Source organism: Cynocephalus volans, chromosome X (genome assembly GCF_027409185.1).
Source record: "Cynocephalus volans isolate mCynVol1 chromosome X, mCynVol1.pri, whole genome shotgun sequence".
NCBI classification, from domain to species: Eukaryota; Metazoa; Chordata; class Mammalia; order Dermoptera; family Cynocephalidae; genus Cynocephalus; species Cynocephalus volans.
Genome location: NC_084478.1, coordinates 93,598,435 through 93,613,784, shown reverse-complemented (window position 1 = coordinate 93,613,784; position 15,350 = coordinate 93,598,435). Strand labels below are relative to the sequence as shown.

Genomic DNA, 15,350 nt, shown 5'->3' with positions numbered 1-15,350 from the left:
TTCTCTGGAACCACCTTAACGCCAAAAAAACCCAGCAAATCAAAAATCAATTGAGTAAAAGCATCCTGTAAATAGGCCCTTGTCCTTCTAAAACAAAAGAATATGATCTATAAATGAATTAAATACATTGAGGGAAATTGTTCGAAAGCCAAATCTACAAATTTCTGACGCAATGTAGGACTATAATCTGTAACTGCATGTTTTAACTCTTTAAATAACTTGTAAGGTAGTGGCTCCCGTCTAGGCTCATCCCCGTCAAAGGACACAGGAAAATAAAAGAAATCGCCCTCCTTTTGAGCCTGCTTTATGGACCCTTGAAAACCAACCTCCTCAAGTTTTGGGGGATTCTTTCTTTTTAGGAAAAGGATGACAAAGAAAAAATTTACTAGGAGGCCATTCTTCTTGATGATATTTAGCTGCCTCCTCATCTACCTTCTCCTGCTCTTCAGGGGTTAAAGGACCATCATCAGACTCCTTAGTGCTTTCCTTATCCAATGGATTATTAGGTGTTAAATTGAGCTTTTGCTTAGAGGCTGCAACTGGGAATAAGCTGTCTTGGGACCCATAAGTTGGTCCCTTTTTGTCTGATAACAAAGGGATCTTCTTGGGGAGTCATTTCCCGGTGCAGAAAACTCATTTATATTTAACGCCTGTGTAATGCGCTCCAGATGGAAATGGTGGACACTGGCATATCAGCTCCCCCATGACTTTGATACCAACACTTCATGTTGTTTCCCACCTGATCCCAAGTTTCCAAATCTAATGTTCCTTCATCGGGAAACCATGGGCTCACTGTCTGAACAAACTGAACAAATTCCATCAACTGTTTCTTACTAACCTTAATGCCCTTCTTACATAAAGTATACTTAATAATATCTGCATAGAGACTCCAATCATTGGAGGTGGTCTGTCCCATTTTCCATGACAGATGAAATTTAACTTATTCAAGATAAGTTCTGCCTTGTAAGCACTCTGTCCTATTCTTTCCAGGACAGAGGGTACTAACTTCTCAAGTTACGACAGCTTCTCACCTTTCTTTTCCTGGTCTAACTACTGGGGGGTCTGCAGCACCCATGAGTGAGGGCCTATCCACACTGAATTCAAAGAAAAGAAGACTTACCTAATTCAGGTTCCTTGTTTGGGCACCACTTGCCAGAAAACAGCTCCACAGGATTCGTTGGACCTGAATAAGTGGTGTGGCATCAGCGAGGAAAAAAGAGAAAGGCAGACCACAAATGTCTAGTGCAAGTGTGGACAACAACCACATGAATCTTGCTTTATTTATATTTTTTTACTTAATTTTTTACATGATGATTTATCTTTTAATCAAAACATTTTTATTTTGTTTCTATCGAAAAGGAAAGGTCAAAATGTTTTAAAGCACTAATGCTGTGACAAAAACACCTACTCATGCATCAGTAGTTCACCCCAAAGCCTGTGGCTTGTGTCCAGGAAACTATACAATAACAACATGCTTGGCTTTAAAACATCAGACTTTCGGTCTGAATCATAAACCTTAACCTTCTTAGCTTACAATTTAACCCCCTTTTAATCTTACTTATACTTACTACACTTAATTTTAATAACATTCATCAGTTATGGTTAACAATTTAATATTGCTTATACTCTATATTGATCATTTTAATTTATAATCAAAATCACAATACTTATACCTTTTATTTCTCAGCCAATAGACTCCAGGAACAGCACAGGGGACAAAGTGAAAAGTTAAATGATCCTACTCAAACTAACAAAAACACACTATATCATTCTTATTATTACTAGGGAAACAACATGTTCTTGGTAAATCAAGTGAAACTGTGGGAATGGGGAAAAACAAAGAAATCTGTAACTGGTTATTATTAATTAGTTGTAAACAAACAGGAAATTCCACGGAGCCATGTCAAACATACAGGAACCCCTGCGGCCTAGCTGAAAAAGGGGTATCACTCCTCAGGCTCCCATGCCATTCCTTATAGCAGGATGGCTCACAGCATACTTGACCCTTATTTATTTTAACAAGATCTTCTCTTTTATCTAATGCCTGAACTTAATTTTGCCATTTACTTAATTGTTTGCTTGTATCTGCTATTCTATCTAGTCCACAATTATAAGGGAAAAATGCTCTGATTTTATATATGAAAAAATGTTTGTGTTTAAGTGGCTGCAGCATGCATGTATGCTTTCTTTCTCCAATTAAGTGTATTGTTTTTAAAAAGTATCTTCAAAAAATGTGTTTGTGTGTTTTGTCTTTTTTCTTTCTTTTCTTTCACACCATTGGTATCTCTCCTCTTTCCTCATGTTTTGTTTGTCTAGGAAACAATACCCCCATTTCAAGTAAGCATCTGGGAACGTACTAGGAGCCCCAGGAGCCCCCGGATGTTTCTGTTTGGGATGGATAGATAGGCTGGTTATGCCTGAGAGACTATTATAACTATTTTATTGCCAAATGCCCTATAGTTTAACACGTGAAGTGTGTATATACATTGACCTGAAAAGATCATACAGAGTACTGCTCTTCATGAGGATGCCTAATTGGTCTCATACACAAAAGAATGACTGAGGAACTGACCTCTCTCCTCTCAAATAAAAAGACTGTAGGGCAAGGATTGAAACAGGTAAATATCTTGTACCCAGCAAATTTTAAAATGTAACTCAAGAAGGTGAAAACTAGGTTGAGATGTTTTTTGAAGGATACATTAACCATCTGTCAAATGCAAATTAATGTGGGCACTAAAAAGCATATATTCTTAGCAAGCAGAAGATGATGAATTGAATTGTATAGCAACTGCAAATTAGAGTAACAAAAATGATGAGTAGACAAATGAATATTTTTAGTGAAGTTTTTTTTTTTTTAATCAGTTATTTTGGGTAAGCTGGCCAATTATAGAATCTTATTTGTTTATTTTTTATTTTTTTGTAATTTTAATTGACAATAATTGTATACATTATATATTTACGGGATACAATGTGATGTTTTTATATGTTTACACTGTGGAATGATTAAATCAAGCTAATTAACAAATCCATCACCTCACATACTTACCATTTTTTGTGATAAAATTATTTAAATTCTACTCTTTTAGTAGTTTTGAATTATATAACGCATTATTTTCATTATAATCACTATTCTATGCAGTGGATCACTAAAGCATATTCCTACTGTCTAACTAAAATTTTGTACCCTTTGACCAACATGTACCCTATCTCCATCTATACTGCTCCAACAGCCCCTACTAATCACCATTCTTTTCTCTATTTCTATGAGTTCTACTTTCTCATATTCTACATATAAGTAAGATCATGTGGTATTTGTCTTTCTGTGCCTAGCTTATTTCAATTAGCACAGAGTCTTTCAGATTCACCTATGTTGTCACAAATATTCACTATAAAGCAGAATTGTTAGTACAAGTGTCAGTAAACATTTTCTGTAATTGTCCAGATAGTTAATATTTTTGGCTTTGTGGACCGTGCAGTCTTTGTTACAACACAACTCTGCCATGGTAGTACAAAAGCCCACAGGTAGTATAAAAACACATGACTATATTCCAACATAAGTTTATTCACTGCAAGTATAGGCAATAGGCTGGATTTGGCCCACAGGCCATAGTTTGTAGAAAAACAATGGATGACTTAATAGGTGGCAAGTATATTTCTAACTTGCTAAAATATTGCTGTAGGTTAAGATTATGAGCAAACTAATTTCAGTGTTGATTTCTAGCATTGGCTCTTTGAAGTGTTATCATAAGAAATTTCATAAAATATACACTGTTAATTATATCAGTGTTACATTGTCTTTTCAATGTTGATTAAAACTAATATGATGTGTAAAACTATATAAAACTGAATTTTATGAAAGCAAATTATAAATATGTACCAAAAAGCAAATAGACTGCATAAGTTCAGTTCAAAGAGGTAGATTCTACTCTGTAAACTTCATTGTTAAACTCTAAGCATGGTTTTGGTCTTACTTAAAGGTAAACTACTAAGCAAAAATAGAGATATTTTCCTGTGGAACAGAATAGAGAACCCAAAAATCAACTCACAGACTTACAGCCAATTGATATTTGACAAGGACACCAAAAACATGGTTTGGAGAAAAGACTGCCTCTTCAGCAAGTGATGCTGGGAAAATTGGATATCCATATGCAGAAGAATGAAACTAGACCCGCACCTCTGACCATATACCAAAATCAACTCAAAATGGATTAAAGACTTAAGTATATGACCTGAGACTGTAAAAGTACTAAGGGAAAATATAGGGGAAACACTTCAGGAACTAGGACTGGGCATAGACTTTATGAACAAGAGCCCCAAAGCACAAGCAACCAAAGAAAAACCAAACAAATGGAACTATATAAAACTAAAAACTTTCTGCACAGCAAAGAAAACAATCAACAGAGTGAAATGACAGCCTACAGAGTGGGAGAAAATATTTGCAAGTTATACATCTAACAAGGGATTAATATCCAGAATATACAAGGAACTCAAGCAATTACACAGTAAAAAACTAAATAACCCAATTAAAAAATGGGCAAAGGATCTGAATAGACATTTTTCTAAATAAGACAAAAACAGACAACAGGCACTTAAAAAATGCTCACTATCACTAATCATCAGGGAAACACAAATTAAAACCACATTGAGGAATCAGTCCATCCCAGTTAGACTGGTTATAATAAAAAAGATGGAGAATAAGAAATGCTGACGAGGATGTGGAGAGAAGTGAACAATCCTACACTGTTGTTGAGACTGTAATTTAGTATAACTACTATGGAAAACAGTATGGAGGTTTTTCAAACTACAGATAGATCTACCATACGATCCAGCATTTCTACTTCTAAGTATATACCCAAAGAAATGGAAATCATCACGTTGAAGGGATATTTACCCTCCCATGTTCATCGCAGCTCTATTTACAATAGCCAAGATATGGAACCAACCTAAATGTCCATCGACAGACAGCTGGATAAGGAAAACGTGGTGTATATATACACCATGGACTACTCTGCCTTAAAAAAGAATGAAATTCTGCCATTCACAGCAGCATGGATGGGTTTGGAGAAAATTATGTTGAGTGAAATAAGCCAGGCACAGAAAGAGAAATACAGCATGTCCTCACTCATAAGTGGGAGCTAAGAGAGAAAGAAGGAAGGAAAGAAAGACCACAGTGGTGTGTTGGACTTGCAGAGGGAAAGAGCATACTTAAGGTAGCAAAGTGGGGTGGGGGGAGAAAGGGAGGGAAGTTGAGGATTAATCGGGTGGGGGACATGGGGAATAATCACAATTTGTGGTACTGGGCATGCTGATAGTATTGAGCTGGCCATCACATCTTGAGTACAAGTGGTGATGGTCAGCTTTGTACTTCATGAATATGCATAACCAATAAAATTTTTAAAAATAAAGATATTCTTTTTTAAAAAATGTCTTAGATAGGAATGTTTTGAAATTACATGATAATCACAGTTCTCTTTCCAGTTCCATCGGGTGCATAAGACTAGGAGCAAGGAAGGTAAAATAAAACCTGTTGTTATTCTTACTGTAACGAATTTGTAAAAAAAAATAAATAAAAGTAATAATAATATATAAATGTGAGAAGTTAGCTATCAGAAACAGACAACTTTGCTTTACAAAGATCTCTATTGTGTTGCTGAAGGATAGAGTGTTGAATAGCACTTTGCTAGAAGAATATTCTTCCTGGAGACATTGCCAGAAAACCTAGAAAAGAGCAAGAAAATGTATGGCAGTGATAATAATACACAGGCAGGGAAATGGAGTAGATAATCCAATAGATCTTTTCATACTCTAGTGTATTTATCATTATCTCTGTATTTTTTAATTTAAAGATGTTATAGGACTGATTTATTTTTTATTTCATTATAAAAGGAGACATAGGGACAAGTATAAAAAGAGGAAAAACAATTTGCACATTCTTGACTACTGAAAATATATATGACTATTAACAGTCTCCACATGATATAGAAGCAAATATTTCTTCTAGAAAATATTCTTCTAGAATGTCTTTATACTGAAAGAACTAGAATGGTCCTCTTGTAGGGTACATGGGGAATATAAATGACAGAGAAGAACAAAGATGACACATTGGACTTTATATCTTTTTATCAAATGAACTCCTTAGCTTTCCCCACCTACCAGTCTGCTTTTAGAGTAATTACAGTGATATCTATAGTCCTGAGCAGAAACTCAATGTAAATTATAGTCATTCTTAGAAATTTTTAATGTCAGAAATTTCATCTACTTCCTTTTTGTTTCTTACCTATGCAACATTAGAATTTGTTGAATTTTAACTTTTGAAAGACTTCATAATGTACATGGGTAATTCTTTCAAATAGTACAATAAAATTTTCTACTCTCTCTAGGGCTATTATAAAGACATTTTGAAATTACCTATGATTTGTCCAAGCCCTAAGATCATATTTCACGCTTTTACTACAGGTGCTCTTCACTGACAGGATTCAGAGAATGGTCCTTTTTTCTTTCTTTTTATGTGTAACTTATTAAATAATGTCGAGAACATAAAAGATTTTGTGGTACATGGCCTCGGGTGTAAAATAAAAAGGGATAAAGAGCTTTGCAAATAAGTCTACATTCTGCAAGATGTGCTCAATAAGCAATAATTTAATACTAAAGTAGTTTTTAAAAACTTAGTTTTTTTAATACTTTGATAAAAGTATGAAAAAGATGGGCATCTCTGACATATGCTTACATACACCACAAACTATATGTCAGATGGTTGTCCAAATGTGTAACTATATTGTAGATGACAGATCAACTGCTATGGCCTACTAATATTCATTCTGATATGTAAGAATCTATTAAAGAATTGTATATATAGTGCTATTCATTCACATATTAACATCTATGTGATCTTCAGCAAAAGAGCAAAGCATTAAAAATTCTTGTTTGCCTTCCTGTTCTCTTTAGTAACTATGAGTACATATACACTATAAACTTGCTTAGAGCAATAATATTTATGCTTCAGATGCACAAAACTCAACAAGAGGAAAAATATCTGATGCAAAAAGAAGGTACAGAAAATGTTGACTGTAGCTTTAAATAAGATTTCTCCAAATATTTTTTCTTTATGAAAGTAACAAGAGCTTAAGCATCTCCTGCTGTCTTGTTGTTCAATATCCACTATTGTTCATCTGCCGATTTGATTGGTAGGAAACTCCAAATGGGAATTTTATCTCATTAATCATGTCATAACACAAGGATTAGGACAAAAAAATTCATTTTATACCACATAGCAGACACCTACTGCCCAGTAAGACAAGTGAACAAATATAATATGGATAGAATAAATTCACACTAATTAAAGGTCATTTGCCATAAAATTGCTCATAAGAATTGCTTAGATTATGTTATAATCTGTTTCCACTCTCTCCATAATGAAAAATATGAAAACATTTCAGTCTTTACATTTTCTATTATTTTCTCATTACCCAGAACTGTGATTATTAAAAATCCATGCAAAAATAAATTCAACATGTATATTTTTAAGTATCACATCATCACATTAAGCTATACAACATTTTGAATAAAATTATGAAATGACATTATACTTTCTTTTGGAATTTGACTTTGCATGATTTTTCATATAAGAAGACATTCTAAACTCAGAAGATGAAAACCAAATTCAAGTGTACAAAACTAAAGTTATGATGATATATTTATATAATAATCAGTGGCACTTAGCATCTTTTTCATATGAAGTTTCAGTAATTTATACACCACAGTCTAAATTCAGACCCCAAGAAGAACACTTGTCAACCCAATGTTAATTATCTTGGTTATTGGAGGCCGCCGGGATTATGGACAGAGCTCCTATCAATCCTCCATTGGTATCTCAAAGACATTGCATCTATGAGATATAGTTACTGGTTTCACAACTACCTCTCAGCTGCCTCACAACTGCCTTTATTTCCTCTTTCACCTCCAGTGTCTTATTCAACAAGACTGTGGACAGAAATAATTGAATGTTCTCCCTTAATCAGCTGGTAATGTTATCAAACATGTCTGAAGATGAGAAGTTTTAAGTACAAAGAGTTATCTACAAAATACTAGTATTGTAAGTATAATTTAGACCCTATTCATTAATACTTTCTGACCACTAGTGTACCATTAAGCATGCTACAACATTTTTGCTGTGTGATACATTAAGTTGTATATGTGTCAATTCAAAAGTACTCTGTAAGAAAAAAATGACAGATGTAGTAAGAAATATATTGGCCTTAAAAAAGCTCAAAATGTCTGACAGAAAGCTGGAACACCTACAAAAATAATGTAAATATACCCTATAGTTTAACCATGCTTGTACATGCTTACACATATGCACACACACATGCACAACACATACACACACTGTGAAATGCAGAATTATAAGATGACCCCAAAGATGCCTGCTCCCATGTTGTACACACCCTGTGTAATCACCTTCTTCCTTTGAGTGTGAGTGGAAACTGTGAATGTAATGGAGTATAACTTCCGTGATTGTGTTACATTGTATGCAAAAGGGATTTTGGAAATGTTATTAACATCTCTGATCAGTTGACATTGAATTAATAAAAAGGAAAATTATATTGAGGGGGTATGACCTAATCAGGTGAACCCATAAAAAACAGAAGCAGCAGCAGGTGCTCTCTTGTCTTCAAGAAGAAAACTGCCACATTGTAGGGAGAGTCACATGGTAGGGAACAATGAGAAGCTCCTATGAGCTACAGGCCACAGTCTTACAACCAAAAAGAAGTAAATTCTGCTATCACCCAGTGAGCTTGGAAGAGAACTCCAAGCATCAAATGAGAACACACCCTCAACCAATATGTTTGCGATGGCTTGAAGGTGTCCTCCAAAAGTTTATGTGTTGGAAACTTACTCCCCTCTATAATAGTATTAATAGGTGGGGAGTTTAAGAAGCGATTAGGTCATAAGGGTTCTGCCTTCATGAATGGATTAATGCCATTGTAGTAGAAGTGGATTAGTTATCATGAGGCTGTTTGTTATAAAAGTAAGTTTGGAACAATTTCCTTTTCCTGTCTCATTTATCCATCCTCCATGTTATGACACAGTATGAAGGCCCTCCCCAGATGCTGGCACCATGCTCTTGAACTTCCCAGCCTCCAGAATTGTGAGCCAAATAAACTCCTTTTCTTTATATCTTCTTTTCTTTCTATATACCCATGCTCAGGTATTCTTTTATAGCAGAAGAAAAATGAACTAAGACAGAAGATTGGTGCCAAGGAGTGGAATTGTTCTTATAAAAAATACCAGAAAGCGTGGAAGTGACATTGGAACTGGATAATGGGTAGAGACTGGAAGAACTTGGAGGAGCAAGTGAGAAAGAGCCTGTATTGCCATACACAAAGAATTAGGGATGATTCTGATGAGGGCTCAGAAAAAGAGAAAACTAGAGAAAGTTGGAATCTTTTTAGAAATCATTTAAGTTGTTGTGACCAAACTCTTGATAGAAATATGGACAGTAAAGGCCATTCTGACAAAATCTCATGTGTAACTGAAGAACAAGGTATTGGAATCTGGATGAAAGGCCATTCTTCTTATAAAGTAGCAAAGAATTTAGCTGAACTATGTCCATGCCCAAAGGATTTATGGAATGTAAAATTTAAGAGTGAAAATTTAGGATGTCTGGCAAAAAAAAAAATATCTAAGCAGCGAAGCATCTAGGATGCTGCATGGCTACTTTCATTGTTTATAGTAAGATGTAAAAGGAAACAGAGAGGAAAAAAATTGGAAAATTTCCTACCTGACCATGTAAAGAGTGAAAATGCAAGTTTGAATGTGGCCCAGAAACCCTTTTTAAAAGAAATTTGTACATATAGAAAGAAGCCAGAGGGTGTTCATCAAGACAATGGGAGAAAGATGCCCAAAGGCATTTCAAAAATCTTTGAGACTGCTTCTCCCATCAGAGACCCAGAGCACTAGGAGGGCAGAATGGTTTCAGGGGATGGCCCTGGGGTACCCTCCATGGGCTCACTGCCCAGAGCCACTTTAGATCTCTGTTTTCCACATTCCAGAGCAGCACTCCTTGGCTGCCATAGTCATGGCTCAAGTGGGCTTAGGCGTGGCTCGACCCACCTATAGAATTGACTCCAACAAAATAGTAGGGGACATGAACACCACTCTCTCAGCACTTGACAGATCATTTAGGTAACATATCAACAGAGAAACACAGGAATTAAACTACACTTTAGACCAATTGGACCTGGCGGATATCTACACAACATTTCATGCAACAAGTACAGAACATATACTCTTCTCATCAGCACACGGAACACTCTCCAATAAAGACCACATATTAGGGCACAAATCAATTCTCAAGAAATTTTTTTAAATTGAAATCATTTCAAATATATTTTTGGACAATGGATTAAAACTAGAAATCAATAGCAAATGAAACTCTGAAACCTATACAAATACAAGGAAATTAAACAATGTGCTCCTGAATGACCTACAGGTCCAAGAAGAAATTAAACAGGAAATCAAGAAATTTCTTGAAACTAATGAAAATAAAGATACATCATACCAAAACCAGTGGATGGTATGAATCAGTACTAAGAGGGAAGTTTATTGCAATAAATACATCAAAAGAATGGAAAGACTTCATGTAAACAACCTCAAATGCTACACCTCAAAGAACTAGAACCACAAGAACAATCCAATCTCATAATTAGTAGATGGAAAGAAATAATTAAGATAGGAGCAGAACTAAATGAAATAGAGACACAAAAAAATGATAGAAATGATCAATGAAGGGCCGACCCCGTGGCTCACTCAGGAGAGTGCAGCACTGGGAGCACAGCGGCGCTCCGGCCGCGGGTTCGGATCCTATATAGGGATGGCCAGTGCACTCACCGGCTGAGCACAGTGCGGGCGACACCAAGCTAAGGGTTGCAATCCCCTTACTGGTCACAAAAAAAAAGGACAAAAAAAAAAAAAAAAAGAAATGATCAATGAAACAAAAAGACAGACAAAATAGACAAGCCATTAGCTAGGCAAACTACAAAAAAGAAGAGAGAAGACCCAAATAAAAAAATCAGAAATGTAAAAGGATGCAATATAACCAATATCACAGAAATCCAATGAATTATTAGAGACTATTATAAACAATTATATGCCAACAAATTTGAAAACCTGGAGGAAATGGATGAATTTTTGGAAGCATACAAACCACCAAGACTGAACCAAGAAGTAATAGAAAACCTGAACTGACCAATAATAAACAATGAGATTGAATTAGTAATCAGCAGTCTCCCAACAAAGAACAGCCCTGAACTGGATGGCTTCACTGCTGAATTCTACAAAACCTTTAAAGAGGAATTGATGCCAATTCTCTTGAAACTATTCCAAAAAATTGAAACAGAGGCCATTCCCACAAATTCATTCTACGAGGCCAGCATCACATTGATACCAAAACCAGACAAAGATGCAACATAAAAAGAAAACTACAGGCCAATATCTCTGATGCACAAAGATATAAAAATCTTTAATAAAATATTAGCAATCTTTTTTATTATTTATTATAAACATATTATTATTACAAATTATGATTTTTGTTTATGCCTTTGCTGAAGTATCCTTCCCAAATCCACACCCTGGCTGCCTCCCCCACATCTCTAGTATTAGGTTTGTTTTCCCTTTCTGAAAGTTCAACGTATTGTTTTGGTGTTTTCCTTCCTTCCTTCCTTCCTTCCTTCCTTCCTTCCTTCCTTCCTTCCTTCCTTCCTTCCTGCCTGCCTGCCTGCCTGCCTGCCTGCCTTCCTTCGCACCCAGCTATAAGTGACAAAATGTGGTATTTCTCTTTCTTTCTGTGGCTTATTTCGCTTAACCTATTTTTTTTTGACTCATCCATGTTGCTGCAAATGGTAGAATTTTATTCATTTTTATGGCTGAGTAGTATTCTATTGAGTATATATACCACATCTTCCTTATCCAGTTGTCTGTCAATGGCCATTTAGGTTGACCCAACTTTTGCCTACTGTAAATAGAGCTGCAACAAACATGGGAGTGCAGGTATCCCTTTGACATGATGATTTCCATTCCTTTGGGTATATACCCAGCAGTGCTATTGCTGAGTTGTATGGCAGTTCTCTCTGTAGTTGTTTGAGGAAACTCCAAACTGTTTTCTGTAATGGCTGCACTAATTTACAGTCCCAAACTGGTAAGAAAGTTCCCTTTTCTCCACAGTCTCGCCAAAATTTGTTATTCTCTGTTTTTTTGATAATTTCCAGTCTAACTGGGGTGAGATGATATCTCAATGTGATTTTGATTTGCATTTCCCTGACGACTAGTGATGTTGAGCATTATTTCATTGTCTGTTGGCTATTCATATATCTTCCTTTGAGAAATGCCTATTCAGCTCCTTTGCTAATTTTTTAAGTCGGTTACTTGTTCTCTTACTGTTGAGTTGCTTAGGTTTTTTTTTTTTTTTTTGTATATTCTGGATATTAATCCCTTGTTGGTTGCATAGTTTGCATTTTGTTTAAATGAAAGTGTATGGTTAAGAGAAGAAGAAAAAGGAAAAAATGAAAGAAAGAGATAAAGAGAGAAAGATAGTGAAGAAACAAAGACTGAGTGATCGTTGCTGTGTTGCTTACTTCAAGCAGCTGTCAGCTTCTCCACTTAGGTCATGGGAATGGTAAATTCAGAATCAAATCTCTTTTTCTTCCTACTTTCTGTGATTTTTTTTTTTTTTTATCTTCAGCTACATTTTTCAGCTTTATGAGAAACCTTATCATCAAACACAGTGACCAGCAATGTTACCAACAAGAAAGATTCTCTCTCAATGAACTCCTGTGTATTCATTGGGAATTTCAACACTAGTGTCAGGAAGTCTACTGTGAAGGCATTCTGCTCAAAGTATAGTAAAACTGTGGTTTGCTATGCTCATAAGAGTTTTTCATTAGTTCAGTATGTTGAGAGAAAAGCTCAAACTGCTGTAGCAGGAAAGGATGGCAGAATGATTGTTGGCCAGGTTTTAGATATTAATCTGGCTACATAGTCAAAATTGAACAGAGGAAAAACAGGTGTGAATGATCTGCAGAGATGTACGTCTCTTCTTTTGACTTGGTCTATGACTTTCAAGGGATTATTATGACAGGATATACAGTTACACAGCACATGGTCCTCTTCCTCCTCCTTTTGCTCAGTGCTTTGGAAATGCTGGCATGTATCAGGGAATACCTCAAGAAGGGGCAAAAGTGGCTTCAACTTTAAGAATGATCAGCAGGGATCTTCTTTCCAGTCTGGAAAATTGAAAAGAGATTACCTTCAGACCATTAAGAAAGAGTTGACCTAGATAAAACAAAAAGTGCATTCTTTACTGGAAAGCCAGGAAAAATCTAAAAGGAACAGAGCAAACAAGGAAAGATAGAGAATGACATATCAGAAAAGAAGCAGCACCCTGAAGAAAGATGAGACTAATGTGAAGATGGAGCCAAGGGGATGCAGATGACTCTGCTGAGAAGGGGAACCTACTGGATGATGATGATAATAAAGATAGGGAGATGACCAGCAGTTGATCAAGGATGATGAAAAAGAGGCTGAGGAAGGAGAGGATGACAGAGAGCACCAATGGCGAGGATGACTCTGAAGTACATAGTGGGGTTTAGAAACCTTATCCCATTACTTTTTTACCTAGGTACTTATCTAAGGTAAACATTTTCACCAGATCCTCCCCTCTATTATCTTCAGGAGTTGCTCACTGTTCTCCTCACCTTGTCCTTCCCATGTTCATTAATTCATATTGTCCTGAGCCTAGTGCCAATCTCACTTCCTTAGATGTTCCTAGTAGTTTTGTTATCTTAGCATGTAATTTTTGCTGTTAATTTTGATATCCTTTTATAACTTAATAATAAAAAGGATGTATGGTTTTAATCAACCGCCTCCAAAATAATCTCTTGTTATGCAGGGAGGATAGTTTTTTCTATTCATACAAGAGTTCAGTGGTGGTTTCCCTAACTGCAAAGGCAATCTCATTTAGTTGAGTAGAACCTGAGAGCAGCTTTGAATAGGAGAAATGCATGCTATACTGCACATAAGAGTGCTGTGTGGGGCTGTTCAACACAAATGTAACAATGCATTTTTGTGAATGATAGTTGGGATGTCAAATGTGTCCTCTAGAAAAATAGTGTAATATTCTTAAGATTTTTTTTCTAAAGTTAATATTGTAAGTTCTTTTTGTGAACAGCCTGATGTTTGGGACCTTTTTTCCTCAAAATTAGCAAATCTTTTTTAAACCAGGAATTTGGAGGGAAAAAAAGAAGGAAGATGAACTAAGAAAGGAAGGAAGGAAAGGAGAGGGAACTTCATTTAGAAATGGAACAGCAGAGGTTTCAGTAAAGATATTATAATGCGGCATTTGATGTCCTATTGGGATTAGAACAAGTTCTGAATGATCAAATTCCATTAAGAAGCTGGCCTTCTTTGAAGGATGTGTGTGTCTCTCTCATCTGCCATGGTGTCCTCACTGTAAGAAAGCCTCACTTCACCTGCTCAATCATAGCATGACATTTATAATTGCTTTCTTTTTGCTTATTAGCACCAAACTGGTCCAGATAAAATCAGAACTTTAAATACATTATTATTCATCACAAGTAGAGAGAAAAGTTAAAGGACAAAAAGCATAACTCTACCTTCTTTCAAGATAATAATAAATTAATATTTAATTATTATTATGTATTTCATTTCCCAATTAGAATGTGAATTATAAAGAAAGGATCAACGTATTCTTTTGATCTGAATAACCCACCGCACCTTGTCCACAGTAGTGTTTGTGATCTAAATAAATGAATTCTAATAATGCTGTAAATTCTGTACTTATTCTGACCTAGTTGCAAGTTACTGGCCAATGGTTTTTACTATATTTTCCTCTAATTTGGTCTGAGGTCTTTCTCAGGAGAGTGGTTATAAACTCTAGCCTGGCCCTGATAGCGCTCCAGGGGATTTGGTCGTGGATGTTTACAGTGTGCCTGTCCCTGGATGCTTCTTCAACCTGGTGCGTGGCCTAATGCCTAAGTGTCCAACCCGTGACTAGATATCCCTCTCACAAGAAACTTCTTTATACTGGCAGACTCCCTTGTGTTTCTTGTCTGACCTGTGTCCAGTTTATTTCTATCAAAATAGCCACTCTTAAGGACAGCCCTGACCAGGAGTCAAGTAAGGTTCAGGTGTGTTGGTCAGTTGAGTCACAGAAGAGGCAACACAACAAAACACATGAAATCACATAAGTAGTGTACTATTTACAGATATGGTAGAGAAGAGGGCAGCACATCTTGCAAGGACAGTGGGAAGTTGAGAGCTGTGCATGATATGCA

The 15,350-nt window shown here is 35.9% G+C and overlaps 1 pseudogene; it reads left to right on the top strand.

The window, feature by feature from the left end:
- The first annotated feature begins 9,321 nt into the window (after positions 1–9,321).
- On the top strand, positions 9,322–13,646 carry LOC134368140 (heterogeneous nuclear ribonucleoprotein C-like; annotated as a pseudogene).
- Positions 13,647–15,350: the final 1,704 nt, after the last annotated feature.